Raw genomic sequence first — 19494 nt, forward strand, 5'->3', positions numbered from 1 at the left:
AAGTGCGTGTGATCCATCCCAATGACTAAGACAACAGTCCCCCCTTTCCTCCTCATCCCTTCTCCAGCGTCTGTTTGGCATGGCAGAGTGGCAGAGGAGGCAGGTGACGGGAGGGGAGAGAGAGAGGTGACAGGGAGAGAGTGAGAGAAAGACAGAGAAAGACAGAAATACAGGGGGAGAAAGAGAGAGAGAGAGAGAGAGAGAGAGAGAGAGAGAGAGAGAGAGAGAGAGAGAGAGAGAGAGAGATGGCTGGGAGAAAGAGAAAGATGGGGAGAAAGAGAGAGAGAGAAAGAGAGAGAGAGAGAGAGAGAGAGAGAGAGAGAGAGAGAGAGAGAGGTGACAGGGAGAAAGAGAAAGAGAGAGAGAGTGTGTCCGAGAGAGTAAGAGAGAGAGAGAGATCCATCAGTCCGCACCGCGATCGGACGAACGAGGTACACAGAGAGGGGGGTGACAAATGAGAGAGATGGAGAGAAGGAGGGAGGATGAGTTTATCAGAGAGACAGAGACACTACAGTGCCAGATGAACATGATGTTGCCGGTGACACTGTGACACAGCTACAATATGCCCAACTGCCCATGAGCGTGTTAACCAACTGTTACACAGGCTTACGATTTCAGCATGTTCCAGATTTTGTACGTGGTTGGGCGCACCATGAATTATCGCAATTTACCTCAACATTTCTCAGAACTATGGCACTATGGCAGTTTTTTCTGGGTAAGATCACATGGTGAGAAAAACTCCTGGACATAAAACGTACAAAAACTTTTTCACTACATATGTGATTTAGTACATGTTCTATATCAATCAAATCTATATGTAAGAATTGCTTAGATAAGGAACAGTTTGTTTGGACAATCGACTCCCTATCTGGGAATATATACTACATCTGTCAGTCATATTAGATGTACACATGCTGCGGAAGCCAACACTTTCAGCACATCAGGATCATACTGTGCCCATCCAACTATCCCCTGTCCTGACCTCTGCTCACTCAATCAGACACGTACGCATGCACGCCTGCACACACACACACACACGCACATAGGGTCCTACTGAGACAGACTTAGACACAGACAGACATCGACTGAGTCAGACAGACACAGACTGAGACACAGACTGAGACACAGACAGACACAGACAGACACAGACTGAGACACAGACTGAGACACAGGCTGAGACACAGGCTGAGACACAGGCTGAGACACAGGCTGAGACACAGACTGAGACTGAGACACAGACTGAGACAGATTGAAACACAGACGGAGACAGACTGAGACACAGACTGAGACACAGACTGAGACACAGACGCAGACTGAAACAGACTGAGACAGACTGAAACAGACTCAGACAGACTCAGACAGACTGAAACACAGACTGAGACAGACTGAGACAGACTGAGACAGACTGAAACACAGACTGAGGCAGACTGAGACACAGACTGAGGCAGATTGAGACAGACAGACACAGATTTGAGACAGACTGAAACTAGCTACTGCCAGTCACCACCTAGCCACTGCCAGTCACCACCTAGCTACTTCCAGTCACCACCTAGCTACTGCCAGTCACCACCTAGCTACTGCCAGTCACAAAGTAGCTACTGCCAGTCACCACCTAGCTACTGCCAGTCACAAAGTAGCTACTGCCAGTCACCACCTAGCTACTGCCAGTCAACACCTAGCTACTGCCAGTCACCACCTAGCTACTGCTAGTCACCACCTAGGTACTGCCAGTCACCACCTAGCTACTGCCAGTCACCACCTAGCTACTGCCAGTCACAAAGTAGCTACTGCCAGTCACCACCTAGCTACTGCCAGTCACAAAGTAGCTACTGCCAGTCACCACCTAGCTACTGCCAGTCACCAACTAGCTACTGCCAGTCACCACCTAGCTACTGCCAGTCACCACCTAGCTACTGCCAGTCACCACCTAGCCACTGCCAGTCACAAAGTAGCAACTGCCAGTCACCACCTAGCTACTTCCAGTCACCAACTAGCTACTGCCAGTCCCCACCTAGCTACTGCCAGTCACCACCTAGCTACTGCCAGTCACCACCTAGCTACTGCCAGTCACCACCTAGCTACTGCCAGTCACAAAGTAGCTACTGCCAGTCACCACCTAGCTACTGCCAGTCACCACTTAGCTACTGCCAGTCACCACCTAGCTACTGCCCAGTCACCACCTAGCTACTGCCAGTCACCACCTAGCTACTGCCAGTCACCACTTAGCTACTGCCAGTCACCACCTAGCTACTGCCCAGTCACCACCTAGCTACTGCCAGTCACCACCTAGCTACTGCCAATCACCACCTAGCTACTGCCAACCAATCTATGGTGTGATGTCTGGCATCACTAGACTATATGGTGTATAACTCAGCTGAAGCAAGCAACACACAGATAAAACAGAAACACAACAGCTAGCCAAAGCTTTGTCCTGACCTAGAGCACATTGTGTTCCTACATAACATCGTCCTCCAGGACAGAAGAAGATTAATGGAATATTTAATCGAGAGAAAATTGTGAGCAGAGTCCAAAGGATCTATCTATTTACTGTACCTAACACTAATTAAACTTGGAGCAGGCAGACATGGTCATCCTAAACCAAGAAGGTGTCAAATACAGAGGCCATCAATAGTATAATAATGAACAGTATAATAAGTGGTCACAAGGCCCCTTTCTAATTTTACCTACCAGCCTTATAGTGGAAATAATGACTCTAGCTGGAGGGGTTATGGAGAGAGACTTCCAGACAAACACACACACACATCTCAGAGGCAGGCAACAGGGCCTGACAATCATAGCTATGCAAACAAGCTTCCAGTCCCGTATTACATTATGATGTGTGTGTGTCCCTCCATCAACAGTAATGTCAGCTGAGTTCTCTGTCTGTATCTCTGTAACACATCTTACAAACAGACTTGCCAATGCTGGACCTGGACAGGCTGTTGATAATATAACAATTCACTGGACCAGGACAGGCTGCTGAGAAGGTTCCGTGGTGTCCACATCACCAACAAACTAACAAGGTCCAAGCACACCAAGACAGTCGTGAAGAGGGCACAACAAAACCTATTCCTCCTCTGGAGACTGAAAATATTGACTGGTTGCATCACCGCCTGGTATGGCAACTGCTCGGCCTCCAACCGCAAGGCACGACAGAAGGTAGTGTGTACGGCCCAGTACATCACTGGGGCCAAGCTTCCTGCCCTCCAGGATCTCTATACCAGGCGGTGTCAGAGGAAGGCCCTAAAAATTGTCAAAGACTCCAGCCACCCTAGTCATAGACTGTTCTTTCTGCTGCCGCACAGCAAGAGGTACAGGAGCGCCACGTCTAGGTCCAAGAGGCTTCTACACAGCTTCTACCCCCAAGCCATAAGACTCCTGAACATCTAATCAAATGCCTACCTAGACTATTTGCATTGCCCCCCCCCCCCCCCCCCCCCCATCTATGCATAGTCACTTTAATAACTTTACCTACATGTACATATTACCTCAACTAACCGGTGCCCCCGCAGATTGACTCTGTACCGGTACCCCCCTGTGTATAGTCTTGCTATTGTTATTTTACTGCTGCTCTTCAATTACTTGTTACTTTTATTTCTCATTCTAACTCAGGTTTTTTTTAAACTGCATTGTTGGTTAGGGGCTCGTAAGTAAGCATTTCACAGTAAGGTCTACACCTGTTGTATTCAGGGCATGTGACTAATAACATTTGATTTGAATTGAATATAATAATTCACTGGACCAAGACAGGCTGCTGAGAATACACTATATATACAAAAGTATGCAGTCACCCCTTCAAATTAGTGGATTCGGCTATTTCAGCCACACCCATTGTAGAATGGTCCATATTGAAGAGCTCAGTGACTTTCAATGTGTCACCACCATAGGATGCCACCTTTCCAACAAGTCAGTTCATCAAATTTCTGCCCTGCTAGAGCTGCCGTAATCAATAGTAAGTGCTGTTATTGTGGAAACGCCTAGGAGCAACAAAGGCTCAGCCACGAAGTGGTAGGCCACACAAGCTCAGAGAACGGGACTGCTGAGTGCTGAAGCGCTAGGCACGTAAAAAATGTTGTCCTCGATTGCAACACTCACTACCGAGTTCCAAACTGCATCTAGAAGCAACGTCAGCACAATAACTGTTCGTCGGGAGCTTCATGAAGGGGTCCCATGGCCGAGCAGCCGCACACAAGCCTAAGATCACCATGCGCAATGCCAAGTGTCAGCTGCAGTGGTGTAAAGCTAGCAGTCATTGGACTCTGGAGCAGTTGAAACACATTATCTGGAGTGATGAATCATGCTTCACCCTCTGGCAGTCCGATGGACAAATCTGGGTCTAGCGGATGCCAGGAGAACACTCCCTGCCCGAATGTAAATGGACAACTGTAAAGTTTGGTGGAGGAGGAATAATGGTCTGGGACTGTTTTTCATGGTTCGGGCTAGGCCCCTTAGTTCCAGTGAAGGGAAATCTTAACGCTGCAACATACAATGACATTCTAGACAATTATGTGCTTCCAACTTTGTGACAACAATTTGGGGAAGGCCCTTTCCTGTTTCAGCATGACAATGTCCCTGTGCACAAGGCGAGGTCCATACAGAATGGTTTGTGATGATCCGTGTGGAAGAACTTGACTTGCCCTTACAGAGCCCTGACCTTAACCCCAATCGAACACCTTTGGTATGAATTGGAACGCTGACTGTGATCCAGGCCTAATCGCCCAACATCAGTGCCCAACCTCACTAATGTTCTTGTGGCTGAATGGAAGCAAATCCCCACTGGAATGTTCCAACATTTAGTGGAAAGCCTTGCCAGAGGAGGAGGCCAAATCCATATTAATGCCCACATACTTTTGATCATGTTGTTTATGAAAATTCACTGCCATGGAACAAATTGAATTCAGACAGAAAATAAAATAAAAAACCTTAGCAGGACTCTCAGGGTAGTAAAAATTATCAAATTAAATGTGCTCTTTGACACCACACAATCAGATAATCCTAATGTTTTCCCCTCAATTTTTTTCATCATCTTCCCAGGTCTTAAGACAGGGCCAATGAAATCAAACCCAATCAGGGAGACTAATGGTGATTGGTTGGTTGAGGGTCAGGGATGGCGTTTAAGGTGGGTTCAGATGACCTGCCAGGCAGAGCAGGAAATGCGTGCAGACAGACCACAACCAACACAAATACAGTTGAAGTTGGAAGTTCACATACACTTAGGTTGGAGTCATTAAAACTCATTTTTCAACCACTCCACAAATGTCTTGTTCATCAAACTATAGTTTTGGCAAGTCGGTTAGGACATCTACAAAGTGCATGACACAAGTAATTTTTCCAAAAATTGCTTACAGACAGATTATTTCACTTATAATTCACTATATCACAATTACAGTGGGTCAGAAGTTTACAGCTTGGAAAATTCCAGAAAATGATGTCATGGCTTTAGAAGCTTCTGAGAGGCTAATTTACATCATTTGAGTCAATTGGAGGTGTACCTGTGGATGTATTTCAAGGCCTACCTTCAAGCTCAGTGCCTCTTTGCTTGACATCATGGGAAAATCAAAAGAAATCAGCCAAGACCTCAGAAAATAAATTGCAGACCTCCACAAGTCTGGTTCATCCTTGGGAGCAATTTCGAAACACCTGAAGCTACCACGTTCATCTGCACAAACAATAGTACGCCAGTATAAACACCATGGGACAACGCAGGCGTCATACCGCTCAGGAAGGAGACGCGTTCTGTCTCCTAGAGATGAACGTACTTTGGTGCAAACATTGCAAATCAATCACAGAACAACAGCAAAGGACCTTGTGAAGATGCTGGAGGAAACAGGTACAAAAGTATCTATATCCACAGTAAAACGAGTCCTACATCACCATAACCTGAAAGGCTGCTCAGCAAGGAAGAAGCCACTGCTTCAAAACCGCCATAAAAAAAGCCAGACTACGGTTTGCAACTGCACATGGGGACAAAGATCGTACTTTTTGGAGAATTGTCCTCTGGCCTGATGAAACAAAAATAGAGCTGTTTGGCCATAATGACCATCGTTATGTTTGGAGGAAAAAGGAGGAGGCTTGCAAGCCGAAGAACACCATCCCAACCGTAAAGCACGGGGGTGGCAGCATCATGTTTAGAGGGTTCTTTGCTGCAGGAGGGACTGGTGCACTTCACAAAATAGATGGCATCACGAGGATATATTGAAGCAATATCTCAAGACATCAGTCAGGAAGGTAATCTTGTTTGCAAATTGGTCTTCCAAATAGACAATGACCCCAAGCATACTTCCAAAGTTGTGGCAAAATGGCTTAAGGACAACAATTTAAAGGCAATGCTACCAAATACGAGTATATGTTTACTTCTGACCCACTGGGAATGTGATGAAAGAAATAAAAGCTTAAATAAATCTTTCTCTCTACGATTATTCTGACATTTCACATTCTTAAAATTAATTGGTGATCCTAACTGACCTAAGACAGGCAATTTTTACTACGATTAAATGTCAGGAATTGTGGAAAACTGAGTTTAAATGTATTTGGCTGAGGTGTATGTAAACTTCCGACTTCAACTGTATATATACACAAACAAATACACACACGCAAGCACACATGCTCACACACACAGATTTTGCCACACTTGACCTATATAACTCAATAGACCCACTAAGATGATACTGTATGAGTAGATCGGTTTCTGAGAAACGATCCAGGTTCAATATCACATCATGATAATCTTGTTAGCCAGTCCTTACCTTTAAATGACCCTAACAGTGACTGAAGGCCTTCCTTTGAACAGGAAGGTAACATTGAACGGTAAGTAGCACACAGTACAGATCTGACGTCACTGTCAGCAGACTGGCACACAGAGAGAGAGAGAGAGGGAGAGAGAGAGAGAGAGAGAGAGAGAGAGAGAGAGAGAGAGAGAGAGAGAGAGAGAGAGAGAGAGAGAGAGAGAGAGAGAGAGAGAGAGAGAGAGAGAGAGAGAGAGAGAGAGAGAGAGAGAGAGAGAGAGAGAGAGACAGAGAGAGAGAGAGAGACTGACAATTGCCCAGAAAACATTCAGCACAGAGGACAGTTTAATGTCAGCGTACAGATCCCTGCAAGCACACAGATAGAGACATTCCACAAGAAGAGCTCATCTTGCCAAACTACCATCCATCACACATATAACATACAGAACCCAGCACACTGCATGGAATCACGTCACCAAGATTCTAGAATGAGATCATTCCAAAAGAACACTATCGATCACCATCAAATCAAACTTTATCAGACAGACAGACACGACTGTTGTCGTATACTGAGTATCTGTATAGAGACCACACACCATGCAGGATTACGTGTCCGGTGTCCGGCACAGTGTCCGGCACTGAATGATCTGGTCATCCATGAACCCTGAACAATTGGTCTGTGCTACGTGCCACTCCACTGTCTTCTGATGTACTTATATACACCAGTGGTGGGCTCAGCCTATTCCCTATATAGTGAACTACTTTTAACAAGACCCCTATGGGCCCTGGCCAAATGTAGTTCACGATATTGTGAAAAGTGTGCATTTTGGGATGCACATTTGGCCTAATGGTCAGTTGTTCATGAGGAGGATACTGTAACTGGGGCCTGGGGTAGTGAGCTGAGTGAATATCAACAGAGGTCATGTATTAACAGTTAGAGCTATAGCACCACCCCAAGCACTTCTTTCTTTCTCCTTTTCTGGAAAACGTGTCTCCTCTCATTTCTGTTTACAACACTTTGTCAGCACAGGCTGTGTGTGTGTGTGTGTGTGTGTGTTTGGTGTGTGTGTGTTTGGTGTGTGTGTGTTTGGTGTGTGTTTGGTACGTGTTTGGTAGATGCTTGGTGTGTGAATGGTGTATGTGTGTTTGGTGTGTGTTTGGTGTGTGTGTGTTTGTTGTGTGTTTGGTGTGTGTTTTGTGTGTGTTTGGTGTGTGTTTGGTGTGTGTTTTGTGTGTGTTTTGTGTGTGTTTGGTGTGTGTTTTGTGTGTGTTTGGTGTGTTGTTGTTTTCTGTTCCTCTCCACAGAGTGGCTCCTGTAGGGCAGACATGTACATGTAATAATTGATTTTCTTATTCCCTTCATCTTTTTATATCTCCATCCATCGGCTTGGCAGACTGCCATTCAAGTCTTTTTTCTTGTCATTTATTTCAGGCGTGCTAGCTATCTCTTTCGTTGTTTGCCTCTTTGTTGCCGTGGTGAGCTGTTTGCCTCTTTGTTGCCGTGGTGAGCTGTTTGCCTCTTTGTTGCCGTGGTCGAGCTGTTTTCCTCTTTGTTGCCGTGGTGAGCTGTTTTCCTCTTTGTTGCCGTGGTGAGCTGTTAGCCTCTTTGTTGCCGTGGTCGAGCTGTTTGCCTCTTTGTTGCCGTGGTTGAGCTGTTTTCCTCTTTGTTGCCGTGGTGAGCTGTTAGCCTCTGTGTTGCCGTGGTTGAGCTGTTTTCCTCTCTGTTGCCGTGGTGAGCTGTTAGCCTCTGTGTTGCCGTGGTTGAGCTGTTTGCCTCTTTGTTGCCGTGGTGAGCTGTTAGCCTCTGTGTTGCAGTGGTTGAGCTGTTTGCCTCTTTGTTGCCATGATTGAGCTGTTAGCCTCTGTGTTGCCGTGGTGAGCTGTTAGCCTCTGTGTTGCCGTGGTGAGCGTAGGAGAAGTGACTGACATGGACTAACCACTGCGTTCTGACACTGAGAGACGGATGTAGCCTGCTGTGTCCCTCTCCATACACTCAACAACATTCACAATCAAATGGCTTCCGTTAAGCCAATATATCAAAATAACAAAGATACATTTAAATCCTCCAAGAGAAGAGTTGAGATGTCCTATACTATACCAAGTGTGTTGCTACTGGCAACACCAGGGTTGTGGGTTTGATTCTCACATATACTGAATACGTGTCACTGTCAACGTTGACAGTTCTCTAAGTTGCTTTGGATAAAAGCATCTGCTAAATTACCATTTTATATCAAAATATTCAAGAACCATCCAAGAAACGACTTGAGATGTATCCTGTATTGACAGCTATATGATGAACATGACAAAGACCATCCATGTGGCATCCTATGCAGGACGGTAGAATGGAGAACATTGCATCCCAGTGCCTCTCCATCATCCCATGGAACCATTTCCAAGTACAGATGTAGGATCTTAATTTGATCAATCTTTTATTGCTGAGAATTTTCATGCACAGCAAGAAATGCAAACTTGTAGTGTATTCAAGGTTTTAAAAAGGCTTCTAAAGGTTGTTATTTCCACTTTAAAATGTCATACTGGCTTTGCCGTAACAAAACGTATATCAACCCCTAGAAAAACTGTTCATTAATTATAATCCACATAATAATTCACATTTCCTGTTGTAGCAAACTGGCTCAAATGAAGATCCTATATCTGGGTTGAGATACAATATATCCTTTATATAGGCTACAGCTTTATGATGAACATATCAAAGACCATGTGACATACTGAGCCATAAAACAGACGGGGGAACATTACATCCTAGTGCCTTGGAATCCATTTCATTAAGGCCCTTTCTTTGTAAGCTGGTGATTCTAATGTGAAGACTGATTCTGTCCTAAATAGCATCATATTCCCTAAATATGTGTGTGTGTGTGTCTTTTGTCTCTTTCCCCAATTGGGGAATTGGGTGGAGGGTGTTGGAGTGGCAAGGAAACTGGGAATTGGATGAAGGGTGTTGGGGTGGCAAGGAAACTGTGAACTGAGGGTTGGGGTGTTGCTTTAGAGTGATTTCTCATGAGGGAGGCGGGAGGGAGGGAGGGAGGAAACAGACATTCCCTCATTTCTGTGTTCCCAGGGGGCCGAGGGTGTTGGAAGGGTCAAGGAGCAAGCAGCCATTAGGGCTTTACAGACTCCGCTACTGCTGTGTTAGCATGGTGGTGCCTGTTGTAGCCCTGTGTTAGCATGGTGGTGCCTGTTGTAGCCCTGTGTTAGCATGGTGGTGCCTGTTGTAGCCCTGTGTTAGCATGGTGGTGCCTGTTAGCCCTGTGTTAGCATGGCGGTTACCAATGACCATGCTAACCTCTCTGCAGGCCGTCCCACTTTCACATAAGGGCTGAATCATAACACTGAATCAGACATGGATTGTTATATGGAGAGCAGAGCAGCAGTGAGCCTGGGAGAGATGAGCATGCAATGATGAGGAGGAGGAGGAGGAGGAGGAGGAGGAGGAGGAGGAGGAGGAGGAGGAGGAGGAGGAGGAGGAGGAGGAGGAGGAGGAGGAGGAGGAAGTGAGTTTGGTTTGGGATTGACCAGACTGCTGAGGTGTTGTCAGTAGCCTGCCCTAAGCAGTTTGGTACATTCTGTAAAACCACTTCAACTATGAAACCTCCCTGCTTAACTTGTATGTGTGCTGACACACACTAGAAACGTGTTTGTGTGTTTCAGCACCATGGACAGCAGCCTGCTACTGGAAACAAGGCAACTCAATAGCCCGAGTTACTACAGTGACTCCAAGTGATACAAAGTGATGATCGCATAGGCCTCTGGATTAATTCATTTCATGAAACGTGTAAAAACAAAGATTCTCTCTAGAGATCATCATTGGTCAATTACTCTAAATGTCAATCCAAAGCACAACCTGAATTTGAATTATTAGTGTACCAGGGCTCTCCAACCCTGCTCCTGGAGAGCTACCCTCCTGTAGGGTACCACTCCAACCCTGCTCCTGGAGAGCTACCGTCCTGTAGGTTGTCACACCAACCCCAGTTGTAACTAACCTAATTCATGTTATCAACCACCTAATTATTAAAATCAGGTGCGCTAGATTATGGTTGGAGTGAAACCCTACAGGACAGTAACTCTCCAGGAACAGGGTTGTAGTGATACCCTACAGGACAGTAGCTCTCCAGGAACAGGGTTGGAGTGAAACCCTACAGGACGGTAGCTCTCCAGGAACAGGGTTTGAAAGCCCGGGGTAGACCGTTGTCTAAAAACAGAACTACACTGCATTTATAGGCCACATAGCTATATTCAAGAAATATAACGTTACGTCATGTTTATGTCCAAAAAAGTATACAAGGAATAACAGCTAACATGCACACAGCAAACACATTGTCTGGAGACTGATTCTTCCATGCCACGATGAAACAACAACGAAGCGCGTCACAAGTTCAAGGCAAATACATACAGCTAGCCATGGGTATAGGCTTAGTAAGACCTTACCTTCACAGATATTTGAAATGTACCTGGTCGCATCAGCAGGGTTGCTGTCTTGTTAGATCTCTATTCCGACCATCACCGAGGCTGGCACGTGAGTCACCGAAAGGTCGCGGGCAGACTTGGGTGATAATGATTCGGTTATTTCTGTCACTGCTTGACTGAAACCCTAACAGTTGTGTTCACCCCTCCAGTTTCACCATATGACCGACCCCCGTATGGAAAAGTGTCCAAAACAAAACGTTACATTAATAACTATTTAATACGAACTATAAAATGGATTTAAGGCATAGACTAAAATATGAGTTAAATATGTCTACTAAAAACACAACGAAATTATCTCAATATGAATAGTGTTGAGTCCCCGTTGGTTGTTTGTGTCGCTCTCCTCTCGTTCCGCTATCCAACTCCTTCATATAGGATAGAAAAGTCATATAAAGGCCAATTCCAGGCTCATTTCAATTCACATGCAACGCAAAAACAAAGTATCCAAAGCTGCTTAAAATAATCTCAAAATACGTCCAAAGAAACGACAAAAATATATGTTCTGATAAGGCATGCAGCCATATACCACCAGCGCCCGGTTGGACGGAGTTTGATAGGTTGTATTGTGACTGCCTGGTATCTGCTGGGTATCTTTAAAATACGGTCCTTACACCCATACCACGCAAAACAAAAGCATGTGTAACGGTCACAAAGCAGTTTTCCACAATTAGAAGTGGTCAGATTTCCTGTCCCAGGGGTCCTTTGAGAAATAACCGTCAGGGAATTGAAACTGTTCTTTCTCCCCTCCCGGTTTTGGCTCCACTGTTAGGCTTGTGGCTGCAGTTGGTTCGGTTAGTCCATCAGCGAATGTAGCCCGTATTCCTGACACTCGGGTAGTCGCCCTATAATTCCTGTACTGGGCGGCTTGTTCGTTATAACCTAGCTGTGTAGCGTATTTCCTCGCGCTCCCAGCGCAAATGGAAATCAGCAGGCAAAAAAATTATCGGCATTGGTGGTACTCCAATCGAAAGCGTTGAGATTGAGACAGAAGAAAGAAACCTACGAAAATCTCACCGCTGAATAGAGTAAACCGCGGCTGAGCAGACAGAGCAGAGAAAGTGGTCTTTAAAGTCAGCGCTCCTCGTAGCCTATGCCCAAATGTTCATGTAGTATATGGCTGTTGTAAAACTGTGACAAGTTGAATCATTACAGTATCGACTCTTGAGATGTCGACGTGAAGAACATCCCTAAGAGTTAGATTCAACACCTCTGTCCTATTCTCATCTTCGACAGGAGGACTGTATAAGATCATAGAAACGCATCACCTTAATTGCCCACTTTTCGTGAAGCGGTTATGAGCCGCTGCAAATTTATAGGCTAGACTAGTTTACTCTCACTGCAAGTTTTGTTATATTTCTGTCCATGTTGGTAGATTTCAACATTGTCTGTCTTTATAGCCTATTTCAGACATTTCTCGCGGCTGTTTGTGTATTTCAGCAGCACGGCCTCATCAACATGCGAAATGTGTCTGTTTCATCACCATGGATAACAACTTAGCTATAAGAATGCATAGGTGTTATACTCCTTACAATGCATACGGAATTATAATATAACATTTAGAATAATTCATAAAACATTCATACACACTTATAAGTGTTTATAATGGCTTATTCATGAAAGTTATGTTAAAGTGTCCGAAGAAACATTGGGAGAAAAGAGAGAGGAGAGAGGAGAGAGCAGAAAGAGAGAGAGAGAGAGCAATAGCACAGAGAGGAGAGAGCAGAAAGAGAGAGAGAGAGAGCAATAGCACAGAGAGGAGAGAGGAGAGAGCAGAAGAGAGAGAGAGAGCAATAGCAGAGAGAGCAGAGAGAGCAGAGAGAAGAGAGAGAACAGAGAGAACAGAGAGAGAAGAGAGTAGAGAGAGAGCAGAGAGGGAAGAGAGGGCAGAGAGTAGAGAGAGCAGAGGGAGCAGAGAGAACAGAGAGAGAAGAGCAGACAGAGAGAGCAGAGAGTAGAGAGAGCAGAGGGAGCAGAGAGAAGAGAGCAGGGGGAGCAGAGAGAACAGAGAGAGAAGAGCAGACAGAGAGAGCAGACAGAGAGGGGCAGAGAGTAGAGAGAGCAGAGGGAGCAGAGAGAGCAGAGAGAGTAGAGAGGGGCAGAGAGAAGAGAGCAGGGGGAGCAGAGAGAACAGAGAGAGAAGAGCACACAGAGAGAGCAGAGAGAAGAGCAGACAGAGAGAGCAGAGAGTAGAGAGAGCAGAGGGAGCAGAGAGAGCAGAGAGAGTAGAGAGGGCAGAGAGAAGAGAGCAGGGGGAGCAGAGAAAACAGAGAGAGAAGAGCAGACAGAGCGAGCAGAGAGAACAGAGAGAGCAGAGAGAACAGAGAGAGCAGAGAGAGAAGAGCAGACAGAGAGAGCAGAGAGAACAGAGAGAGCAGAGATAACAGAGAGAGCAGAGAGAACATACTGGGACACATAGAACACACCCAGCCCAACCAACCAACCTGGCCAGGAGCCAAAACAAGCAGTGGTCCATCTGGTGTGCCCTAGCTGCTTTAGGATTTCAGCCAGCATGTTAATGACCAGTGACTGGGATACTTAGCTGGTTCTGAGCCCCACTGGGCAGCAGGGTATGGCTGGGTGCTGCTGAGATGGCAGATCAGCTATACAAATTATGGACATGTTAACCTTTATGTAATATCAGCCTAAAGACAAGTGATTTGTCTTAAGTCAAGAGAGGGCTTTACATGAAGAATATGTTACAATGCTGTTTTTATAAAGGATTACCAATGACAGGAGGATGAGGATAGGGCAAGAGGGGTACAATATATTGCTGTCTCTAGTTCCTTACTCTCTGTATTCCCTGATCATTTTAGACCAAATCAAATATTTATCACAAAAAGAGGGATTTTCATCGAAACACCGCAATATGCATTTGTAAAAGATGCAGGGATTATCTGAAAGCTCTTTGCCACAGGAAATGTGTTACAGTAATTGTAGTTGCTTTAGAAGTTGGCTACATATATATACGGACATACAATAAACAGAGACAATTTGGACCGAAAGAAGTGTCCTCTTCCAACAATACGAAAAAATATGGAAAAAGCAAATGAGACAATGTCTGGTACAAAACATTCATTCGATTACAATTGCAGACCTTTCCCAATGGGCACAGACGTCATTCAATTTCTAGTTTTGATTTACATTTAAATGAGTTGTCAACGAAAGTGAATTCAGTATGAAATCAACAAAACATCCCACTAAGTCATTGAATTTAGGGAAAAAATTGACCGAAAAAATATGAAATTCCCTTCCTTTGATGAATTAATGAATCCAATCAGTTTTCTACGTTGATTCAACATCATCAAATAGCATTTTTTTTGTTGAAATAAGGTGGAAACAACATTGATTCAACCAGTTTTTGCCCAGCTGCTTCTCTCAATTCAATTACAATTTAAGGGGCTTTACTGGCATGCGAAACATATGTTTACATTGTCAAAGCAAGTGAAAAAGATAATAAACAAAAGTGAAATAAACGTTACACTTCCAAAAGTTACAAAAGAATAAAGACGTTTCAATTGTCATATTATATATATATATACAGTGGTGTAATGATGTGCAAATAGTTAAAGTACAAAAGGGAAAATAAATACATCTAAATATAGGTCATATTTAGAATGGTGTTTGTTCTCCACTGGTTGCCCTTTTCTTGTGGCAACAGGTCACACATCTTGCTGCTGGGATGGCACACTGTGATATTTCACCCAACAGATATGGGAATTATTTGTGGGTCTGTGTAATCTGAGGGAAATATGCGTCTCTAATATGGTTATACATTTGGCAGGATGTTAGTAAGTGCATCTCAGTTTCCATGTCATTTTGTGGGCAGTGTGCACATAGACTGTCTTCTCTTGAGAGCCAGGTCTGCCTTCAGCGTCCTTTCTCAATAGCAAGGCTATTGAGTCTGTACATAGTCAAAGCTTTCCTTAAGTTTGGGTCAGTCACAGTGGTCAGGTATTCTGCCACTGTGTACTCTCTGTTTAGGGCCAAATAACATTCTAGTTTGCTCAGTGTTCTTGTACAGTCTTTCCAGTGTGTCAAGTAATTATCTTTTTGTTTTCTCATCATTTGGTTGGGTCTAATTGTGTTGCTGTCTTGGGGCTCTGTGGGGGTCTGTTTGTGTTTGTGAACAGAGCCCCAGAAACAGCTTGCTTATGGGCTCTTGTCCAGGTTAATTTCTCTGTAGGTGATGGCTTTGTTATGGAAGGTTTGGGAATCGCTTTCTTTTAGGTGGTTGTATAATTTAACATCTCTTTTATGTGGATTTTGATAAATACTGGGTATTGGCCTAATTCTGCTCTGCATGCATTATTTTGTGTTTTACATTGTACACTGAGGATATGTTTGCAGAATTCTGCATGCAGAGTCTCAATTTGGTGTTTGTCCCATTTTGTGAAATCTTGGTTGGTGAGCGGACCCCAGACCTCACAACCATAAAGGGCGCAATGGGTTCTATAACTGCTTCAAGTATTTTTTGCCAGATCTTAATTGGTATGTCAACTTTTATATTCCTTTTGGTGGCATTGAAGGTCCTTTTGCCTTGTTTCTCAGATCCGTTCACAGCTTTGTGAAAGTTACCTGTGGCGCTGATGTTTAGGCCAAGGTATGTATCGTTTTTTGTATGATCTAGGGCAAACGGTATCTAGGTGGAATTTGTGTTCGTGGTCCTGGCAACTGGACCTTTTTTGGAACACAATTATTTTTGTCTTACTGAAGCACCAGAAGATCTAGGTGCTGCTGTAGGGCTTCCTTGGTTGGGGAGAGAAGCACCAGATCATCAGAAAACAGTAGACATTTGACTTCAAATTCTAGTAGGGTGAGGCCGGGTGCTGCAGACCATTTTTGTGCCCTCGACAATTCGCTGATATATATGTTGAAGAGGGTGGGGCTTAAGCTGCATCCCTGTCTTGGCCCCGGACCTGTGGAAAGAAATGTGTTTTTTTCCATTTTAACCACACACTTGTTGTTTGTGTACATGGATTTTAAAATGTTGTGTATTTTTCCCCCAACACCACTTTCCATCAATTTGTACAGCAGGCCCTCATGCCAAACTGAGTCGGAAGCTTTTTTTTAAATAGACAAAGCATGAGAAGACTTTGCCTTTATTTTGGTTTGTTTGTCAATTATGTTGTGCAGATTGAATACGTGGCCTGTTGTACGGTAATTTGGTAAATAGCCAATTTGACAATTGCTCAGTACATTGTTTTCACTGAGGAAATGTACTAGTTTGCTGTTAATGATAATGCAGAGGATTCTCCCAAAGTTGCTGTTGACGCACAACCTACTTCCGGCGCCGACAGAGATGGCCGCCTCGCTTCGCGTTCCTAGGAAACTCTGCAGTTTTTAGTTTTTTTACGTGTTATTTCTTACATTGGTACCCCAGGTCATCTTAGGTTTCATTACATACAGTCGAGAAGAACTACTGAATATAAGAGCAGCGTCAACTCACCATCAGTACGACCAAGAATATGACTTTCGCGAAGCGGATCCTGTGTTCTGCCTTTCACCCAGGACAACGGAATGGATCCGAGCCAGCGACCCAAAAAAACGACTTCGTAAAAGGGGGAAACGAAGCGGCCTTCTGGTCAGACTCCGGAGACGGGCACATCGTGCACCACTCCCTAGCATTCTCCTCGCCAATGTCCAGTCTCTTGACAACAAGGTTGATGAAATCCGAGCAAGGGTAGCATTCCAGAGGGACATCAGAGACTGTAACGTTCTTTGCTTCACGGAAACATGGCTCACTGGAGAGACGCTATCGGAGTCGGTGCAGCCAGCTGGTTTCTCCGCGCATCGCGCCGACAGAAACAAACATCTTTCTGGTAAGAAGAGGGGCGGGGGCGCATGCTTCATGGTTAACGAGACGTGGTGTGGCCACAACAACATACAGGAACTCAAGTCCTTCTGTTCACCTGATTTAGAATTCCTCACAATCAAATGTCAACCGCATTATCTACCAAGGGAATTCTCTTCGATTATAATCACAGCCGTATATATTCCCCCCCAAGCAGACACATCGATGGCTCTGAACAAACTTTATTTGACTCTTTGCAAACTGGAATCAATATATCCTGAGGCTGCATTCATTGTAGCTGGGGATTTTAACAAGGCTAATCTGAAAACAAGACTCCCTAAATTGTATCAGCATATCGATTGCGCAACCAGGGCTGGAAAAACCTTGGATCATTGCTATTCTAACTTCTGCAATGCATATAAGGCCCTGCCCCGCTCTCCTTTCGGAAAAGCTGACCACGACTCCATTTTGTTGATCCCTGCCTACAGACAGAAACTAAAACAAGAAGCTCCCGCGCTGAGGTCTGTTCAACGCTGGTCCAACCAATCTGATTCCACACTCCAAGACTGCTTCCATCACGTGGACTGGGATATGTTTCGTATTGCATCAAACAACAACATTGACGAATACGCTGATTCGGTGAGCGAGTTCATTAGAACATGCGTTGAAGATGTCGTTCCCATAGCAACGATTAAAACATTCCCAAACCAGAAACCGTGGATTGATGGCAGCATTCGCGTGAAACTGAAAGCGCGAACCACTGCTTTTAATCAGGGCAAGGTGACCGGAAACATGACCGAATACAAACAGTGTAGCTATTCCCTCCGCAAGGCAATCAAACAAGCTAAGCGTCAGTATAGAGACAAAGTAGAATCTCAATTCAACGGCTGAGATACAAGAGGTATGTGGCAGGGTCTACAGTCAATCACGGATTACAAAAACAAAACCAGCCCCGTCACGTACCAGGATGTCTTGCTCCCAGGCAGACTAAATAACTTTTTTTGCCCGCTTTGAGGACAATACAGTGCCACTGACACGGCCCGCAACCAAAACATGTGGACTCTCCTTCACTGCAGCCGACGTGAGGAAAACATTTAAACGTGTCAACCCTCGCAAGGCTGCAGTCCCAGACGGCATCCCCAGCCGCGCCCTCAGAGCATGCGCAGACCAGCTGGCTAGTGCATTTACGGACATATTCAATCAATCCCTATCCCAGTCTGTTGTTCCCACATGCTTCAAGAGGGCCACCATTGTTCCTGTTCCCAAGAAAGCTAAGGTAACTGAGCTAAACGACTATGAAGTGCTTTGAGAGACTAGTCAAGGACCATATCACCTCCACCCTACCTGACACCCTAGACCCACTCCAATTTGCTTACCGCCCAAATAGGTCCACAGACGATGCAATCTCAACCACACTGCACACTGCCCTAACCCATCTGGACAAGAGGAATACCTATGTGAGAATGCTGTTCATCGACTACAGCTTGGCATTTAACACCATTGTGCCCTCCAAGATCGTCATCAAGCTCGAGACCCTGGGTCTCGACCCCGCCCTGTGCAACTGGGTACTGGACTTCCTGACGGGCCGCCCCCAGGTGGTGAGGGTAGGCAACAACATCTCCACCCCGCTGATCCTCAACACTGGGGCCCCACAAGGGTGCGTTCTGAGCCCTCTCCTGTACTCCCTGTTCACCCACGACTGCGTGGCCACGCACGCCAACAACTCAATAATCAAGTTTGCGGACTACACAACAGTGGTAGGCTTGATTACCAACAACGACGAGACGGCCTACAGGGAGGAGGTGAGGGCCCTCGGAGTGTGGTGTCAGGAAAATAACCTCACACTCAACGTCAACAAAACTAAGGAGATGATTGTGGACTTCAGGAAACAGCAGAGGGAACACCCCCCTATCCACATCGATGGAACAGTAGTGGAGAGGGTAGTAAGTTTTAAATTCCTCGGCGTACACATCACAGACAAACTGAATTGGTCCACCCACACAGACAGCATCGTGAAGAAGGCGCAGTAGCGCCTCGTCAACCTCAGGAGGCTGAAGAAATTCGGCTTGTCACCAAAAGCACTCACAAACTTCTACAGATGCATAATCGAGAGCATCCTGTCGGGCTGTATCACCGCCTGGTACGGCAACTGCTTCGCCCACAACCGTAAGGCTCCCCAGAGGGTAGTGAGGTCTGCACAACGCATCACCGCGGGCAAACTACCTGCCCTCCAGGACACCTACACCACCCGATGTCACAGGAAGGCCATAAAGATCATCAAGGACAACAACCACCCGAGCCACTGCCTGTTCACCCCGCTATCATCCATAAGGCGAGGTCAGTACAGTTGCATCAAAGCTGGGACCGAGAGACTGAAAAACAGCTTCTATCTCAAGGCCATCAGACTGTAAAAGAGCCACCACTAACATTGAGTGGCTGCTGCCAACACACTGACTCAAGTCCAGCCACTTTAATAATGGGAATTGATGGGAAATG

General features: G+C 45.4%; 1 protein-coding gene across 1 annotated transcript in view; it reads right to left on the reverse strand.

Annotated features, from left to right (window-relative positions):
* fam163ba (family with sequence similarity 163 member B, genome duplicate a) overlaps positions 1-12429 on the reverse strand; it is a 39382-nt gene extending 26953 nt beyond the window's left edge. Inside the window, exon 1 of the mRNA XM_031826213.1 lies at positions 11169-12429. The gene's annotated coding sequence lies outside the window, so the exon portion shown is untranslated. The remainder of the gene's footprint in view (positions 1-11168) is intronic.
* Between the last annotated feature and the right edge of the window lie 7065 nt (positions 12430-19494).

Source organism: Oncorhynchus kisutch, linkage group LG6 (assembly GCF_002021735.2).
Source record: "Oncorhynchus kisutch isolate 150728-3 linkage group LG6, Okis_V2, whole genome shotgun sequence".
Taxonomy (NCBI): domain Eukaryota; kingdom Metazoa; phylum Chordata; class Actinopteri; order Salmoniformes; family Salmonidae; genus Oncorhynchus; species Oncorhynchus kisutch.